The 6,655-nt window shown below is 45.2% G+C and overlaps 3 pseudogenes; 1 reads left to right on the forward strand and 2 right to left on the reverse strand.

Moving 5' to 3' along the window:
- The first annotated feature begins 4,552 nt into the window (after positions 1 to 4,552).
- Positions 4,553 to 4,671, forward strand: LOC143936406 (5S ribosomal RNA; annotated as a pseudogene).
- Positions 4,672 to 5,371: 700 nt separating this feature from the next.
- Positions 5,372 to 5,490, reverse strand: LOC143937147 (5S ribosomal RNA; annotated as a pseudogene).
- Positions 5,491 to 5,787: 297 nt separating this feature from the next.
- LOC143937790 (5S ribosomal RNA) lies at positions 5,788 to 5,906 on the reverse strand (annotated as a pseudogene).
- Between the last annotated feature and the right edge of the window lie 749 nt (positions 5,907 to 6,655).

Raw genomic sequence — 6,655 nt, forward strand, 5'->3', positions numbered from 1 at the left:
AACCTTCTCACGCATATACACATTATCTGCAGCTTTATGTAAATGAATATAACAAACGTAACAAGAACCGTAGATTTCAGGAGGCTGCGAATCTGTAGAAAGTCATTCCATGACTTAAGAGGGGGTTGAAAGGTTATGTTAAGCATCCATCTTGTTTCTGTCAGCCATCTTAATATTCACAAACTTCCATTTTAGAATATGTATAGTTTGAACACCCCTTTAACTTCTCAGATAACTGTCTCAACATGAGATTCTTCTAACTCATTTGTTCTCACACACTTATCTATAACTTTCACACATTTTCTCAGCATTGCTTTAGCTACAGAAGAAATCATGTACTGTCTCTTATCTTTTTCTCATATTAATTTAGCTAACTTAGAACAAAGAACAATAGCGTTTTGTGTTGACCAGCTGTAATCGTCTTGATGTCTACTGCGCATGTCTTATTCTGTGTGACGCAAAATTTACTATATCAATCGCTTTGTAATAACTCAATACAATTAGTTCTTGAAGGACGCCATGGTGTGTGTGTGGTTTTATTTGTCCTTCGAGAATTGATTCCAGATATATCTGAATTTATACAATACATTGGATCTAAGGTCTGAGAGGTTGAAGGGACCACCCTAGACACAGGATTAAACCTTTCAGGGGTCAGGCCTTGTATCCGCACAGATTGAGTTCATCATGGAACTCCTGGAATATGCAGCCAGTCACAACTATTTCTGGTTTGATAATCAATTTTATTGCCAGGATAGGGGAGTGGCCATGGGGGCTAAGTATGCCCCTAGTTTGGCCAATCTATTCATGGCCAAATGGGAGGAGGACGTCATCGATGCCCCTAGGAGACCGGAAGTGGCCCTATGGGCACGGTACATCGATGACGTCCTCCTCCTATGGGATGGAGCGGAGACCGAATTACACACGTTTATGGCCACCCTCAATATGAACAATAGGGGTATCAAGTTTAACTTTGAGACCAGCCAGGCAGAGATTTGCTTCCTGGATCTCAAAATTAAGATAGAGGACAATCGTTTTGTAACATCCACTTTTTTTAAAACAACTGACCGCAATTCCTATATCCCCCTAGACAGTTGTCACCACGAACCCTGGTTGAGGGCCGTACCTCAGGGGCAGTTTACGCGCCTGAGACGTAACTGCACTGAAATTAGCACTTTTGAGCATCAGGCAACCCTCCTTTCAAACGGATTTTTAGAAAAGGGATACAGTAATGAATTTCTATCGAAAGCACTCGAAACGGTCCGAGCGAAGGACAGGGCAACTTTGCTAGGGGATGGGAGACCCGCGGACACAGAGACACAAAATAGGATCCCATTTATCACCACTTTTTCAGCACAGCATCGTAGCATTAAACAACTAATACAAAGACATTGGCACCTGCTAATAAGCGATCCAGTTCTCGGTACTATTTTACCAACTAAACCACAGGTGGTGTTTAAGGGGGCATCCTCTTTAGGGACTCGTGTGGCACCAAGTGTACACGACCCCCCAGAGGCTAATAGATCCTTTTTTCAAGATATGAAGGGCTATTATAAATGCAGAAGCTGTCAAGTTTGTACTTTAAATGGCTGCAGAGACAGGAAGATTAATAAGTTTTCATCCACGAGTACATCAAGATCATATGACATTGAAACATTTATTACCTGCTCATCCGAGGGAGTAGTGTATCTGATACAGTGCCCTTGCGGCCTCCAATATATAGGGAGGACCAAAAGGGCACTAAAAACGAGGCTCAATGAACACATTGGCAACATTAGGAGAGGTTTTGATAAACACCCAGTGTCGCGTCATTTTGACAGATATGGTATTAAGAATGGCGAACATAGTTCCAAATTGTTGTTTACTTTATTAGGACAATGATGTTAGTTGTTTTAAATCTATCTTTACCATTATGTTTATTTTGTGACATTGTGAGCTCTCCTTACTAGACTTACACTCTGGGCTGGCGGCTCTACGGTATACGCTCAAGAGGGATATCAAAAATAAATTTTCCTGGGTCAGGGTTATGAGGAATTTTCGGTATATCTCCACCCTCAGGGTCTTAGTGGGGAGAATGTTGTGGCAACAGACCTGTTTCTATTTGATGTGGGATGAGCCCCTATCTAGTATTAAAAAAGTTTTTTTAATTAATTTCTCAATTTTTATTAATTTATTATTTATTTTATATTTTTGTACACTACAAAATAATTGTTTTTAGTTTCTCCTCTCCTCTCCCCGTTTTTCTGATGGGGCAATATTATGCTCCCCCAGCCCCAGGGATATTTGGGCTGGTTCCTGAAACAGCCTATGTTAGGTATTTGGGGCGATATGGGTGGGAGTTGAGTGTCACCATTAGACTGGCGGTGCAAATATGGCCTGTATGGGATTGTGCGCTGCTTCACAGTGAGTGTGCTCTGAGGTGCTCCTGTGAAGGCTGGACCTGTGGGATGACCGCCGAGGCATCCATAGGGTTAAATGTTGTGCGCTCTTATGGGTGGAGATCGGTCGCCGGATGGGACGCACCGGAAGTTACTGGATGATGATAGTGAGGCTTGGTAGTTCCTGACTCAGCCACACACCGGATATGACATACCGGTATGAGAGTGAGGCTTGGTTGGCTTGTCACAGCCACACACCGGATATGATCTACCGCAATGATAATGAGGCTTGGCTGGCCTGAATATAGCCATGTATTGGATGTGTCGTACCGGAAGTGATCCGGGACCGAGGGCGAGGCTTGGTCACACCGGATGTGGCCGTAAACCGGTAGTAAGGAACCGGAAGTGGGGCGGAAGAAGGTTTAATCCAGTGTTTTTAGTTTTTTCGTTTTTTTCTTTCCTGTCAAAACTGCTGTCTTAATAACGATGGGCGTGCGTCCCAGGGAATATAGTGGATCATATAATACCCAGCGGTTTGTGTACCAGGCCACACATTCAATTATAGTTTTGATAGATACCAGGAACAAATATGATTGGTTGTCTGTATGGGGGGTGGGCTGTTACCTGACCTGAGTCAGTCCCTGATTGGCCCTTGGGGGTAAGATCTGACGAATCAGATTGGGACACTGAAATGAGGCTTGGTTTTGGCGGGAACAGCCAGGTGCCCAGAGTGAGGCTTGGAGGGTTAGAGACAATATAAATGGAGGTGACGCAGCGTGCCGCTCGTGCCCCTGGATGACGCAATTTTGTTGCGAAACGCCTAGGGCTGAACGGTACGCTATACATCACCTCGTGTTTGTGACGGTTTCCAGGAGAACGGGTCTGTCCGTGTGCGTCCGGCCGGCGCAACGGACTTAAGGCTTTTTTTCTTCTACACATTGTAAGTGCAATTTTACTTTTTTATCTTCAGTAATAAAGGGTTTACACTATTTGGAGTTCTATTTTTCCTTTATGGTTCTGATGTCCCTGCTTTGAGTCCCTTTGGACCTATGAGGAAGACGTCTGGGAGCAGTTTCCACTTAACTCTCATTGGAGTGGTGAAACCAGGAGAATACTGAGGACCCCTTTTTGGCTGGAGGTTGAATCTACACTTATAGGTCTCGTGTGACCCTCTGTAGCGGGGGGGTCATGTTTTTCTGGTAAGTGGCAAATTTTATCGCATGTTGGTGGTGGATCGAGCACTGTTTCATTGGACCCAGTAGTGGATCTCCTATGATTTCTGTGGTTCATCTGTGGAGGACTTCATTCACAGTTTTTGAAAACTAGTTCCTTGTGGGTCATATATACGGACTTATTGGTTATACACTGGGTGTTTTTTATTTTTTTATTTTTTTTATTTCCCTCTTTTTTCCATGTTGTTATAGGTTTATATAAATGGAATTTCATATTGCAAGGAATAAGTTGTATGGTTTGAGCTACTAATGTATTTGTGTTTTTTACTATGCACGATATAGGCATATATTAATCTATATATAGTTGCTAATATTGGTTCACGATTTATTTCATTTTTTGCACAATTAGATGTTTGTGTGAGTCAAGCACGGCTTATTATTTTTCATTTTGTTTTTCTGTATTTATGTGACACAGTGAAGCTGCTGCTAAACGTTCATTTTTAAGAGTATCACACACGATTCTTTATTTATTTTATGTTTCACCTTAGCGCAGTTTTTTCTTCTTTTTTTCTTTTTTTTTTCTATGGACTCATCAACCTGAATGCGCCTGATCTCTTCTAATCTCAGATGCTAAGCAGGGTCGGGCATGCTTAGTACATGGGAATACCAGGTGCCGTAGGCTTTTTGTTATTTGTTGTTGGCGTCGACGACCTGTTTTATTTTTCTGCTTGTTTGCTGAGGTGACCATCTTGGCGTTTTTCAGGAGGGTTGAGAGTGGGCAGCAAGATTGCCTTCGGCCACATCACTCTGCATGTGCCCGATCTCGTATGCTAAGCAGGGTCGGCCTGGTTAGTACCTGGATGGGAGACCCACTGGGCGTACCAGGTGCCGTAGGCTTTTTTTTAATATGTTGTTGGCGTCGACGACCTGTTTTATTTTTCTGCTTGTTTGCTGAGGTGACCATCTTGGCATTTGTCAAGAGGGTTGAGAGTGGCCAGCAAGATTGCCTACAGCCACATCACCCTGAATGGGCCCAAACTCATCTGATCTCGGATACTAAGTAGTGTCGGGCCTGGTTAGTACCTGGATGGGAAACCGCCTGGGAATATCAGGTGCCGTAGGCTTTTTTTTAATATGTTGTTGGCGTTGACGGCCTGTTTTATTTTTCTGCTTGTTTGCTGAGGTGACCATCTTGGCGTTTGTCAAGAGGGTTAAGAGTGGTAGGCAAGATAACCTATGGCCACATCACCGTGAATGCGCACAATCTCGTCTTATCTAGGATGCTAAGCAGGGCCGGGCCTGGTTAGTATCTGGATGGGAGAGCACCTGGGAATACCAGGTGCTGTAGGCTTTTTTTAAATATGCTGCTGGCGTCGACAACCTGTTTTATTTTTCTGCTTGTTTGCCGAGGTGACCATCTTAGCGTTTGTCAAGAGGGCTGAGAGTGGTCAGCAAGATTGCATACGGCCACATCTCCCTGAATGCGCCCGATCTCATCTGATCTTGGATGCCAAGCTGGGTCGGGCCTGTTTTATTTTTCTGCGTGTTTGCCGAGGTGACCATCTTGGCTTTTGTCAAGAGGGTTAAGAGTGGCCAGCAAGATCGCCTATGGCCACATGGAGACCGCCTGGGAGTACCAGGTGCCGTAGTCTTTTTTTTAATATATTGTTGGCGTCAACGACCTGTTTTATTTTATTTGTTTTACCTGTTTTAGGTCATCTTGCTGGTCACTCTCAACCCTCTTGACAAAAACAAAGATGGTCACCTCGTCAAACAAGCAGAAAATTAAAACAGGTCGTCGACGCCAATAACATATTACAAAAAAGCCTACGGCACCTGGTATTCCCAGGTGGTCTCCCATCCATGTACTAACCAGTTCCGACCCTGCTTAGCATCCGATACCAGACAAGATCAGGCACATTCAGGGTGACGTGGCTGTAGGCAATCTTGCTGGGCACTCTCAACCCTCTTGACAAATGCCAAGATGGTCACCTCGGCAATCAAGCAGAAAAATAAAACAGGTCGTCTACGCCAACAACATATTTAAAAAAAGCCTACGGCACCTGGTATTCCCAAGTAGTCTCCCATCCAGGCGGTCTCCCATCCAGGTATTAACCAGGCCCGATACTGCCAATCTTGCTGGCCACTCTCAACCCTCTTGACAAACGCCAAGATGGTCACCTCAGCAAACAAGCAGAAAAATAAAACAGGTCGTCGACGCCAACAACATATTAAAAAGAAGCCTATGACACCTGGTACTCCCAGGCGGTTTCCCATCCATGTAATAACCAGGCCCGACCCTGCTTAGCATCCGAGATCAGATGAGATTGGGCGCATTCAGGGTGATGTGGCTGTAGGCGATCTTGTTGGCCTCTCTCAACCCACTTGACAAACGCCAAGATGGTCACCTTGGCAAGTAGAAAAATAAAAGCCTACGGCACCTGGAATTCAACAAAGCCAACAACATATAAAAAAAAAGCCAGGAGGGCGTGGCTTGCCTAGAGAGAGGATGGCTGCTAAAGCTTTTTGCTCCGTCTTACCTCAGCCTAAAAAAGATCGATCACTGAGGATTTTACCTGAAAAACACTGTCACATCATGGGGACCTCCTCAAGCGGACCCTCTGCATCTAGATCCCACTCACCAAGGGACCTGGGATCCCGTAATACCCAGACAATACCGGATCTTTTCAGGAACCAGGGGGCCGACATGGCGGCCCGTTCTCCCGCCACCAACCACATCGGGATTACCCTGATGCCGACTGATCCACAGCACACTATGGCAGACAGTCCATCTCCCATCACCAACAACTAAATATCCACGACCTGAGGACTGTCGCGGCCAATATAAAGAGCACTCTAACCGTGGCCATCTCAGACCTCCGCCACGAGATACAAGCAATCACAGGGAGAGTAAACTTCATGGAGCTAATGGCGGCGCAACAACAGAATGAATTGCAGATGGCTCAAGGCAAAGTCGACACACACACACCTGGCAGCTCAGAGACCTCCAGCGCCATGTCGAAGGTATCGGCAATAGGGGACGAAGACACAATCTGAGGATTAGAGGCCTCCCGGAGTCGATGGAGCCCGAGCAAATCCTCCCAGCGG

This window comes from Lithobates pipiens, unplaced genomic scaffold (genome assembly GCF_037356315.1).
Source record: "Lithobates pipiens isolate NorthernLeopardFrog02 unplaced genomic scaffold, aLitPip1_a1.2 Scaffold_28, whole genome shotgun sequence".
NCBI classification, from domain to species: domain Eukaryota; kingdom Metazoa; phylum Chordata; class Amphibia; order Anura; family Ranidae; genus Lithobates; species Lithobates pipiens.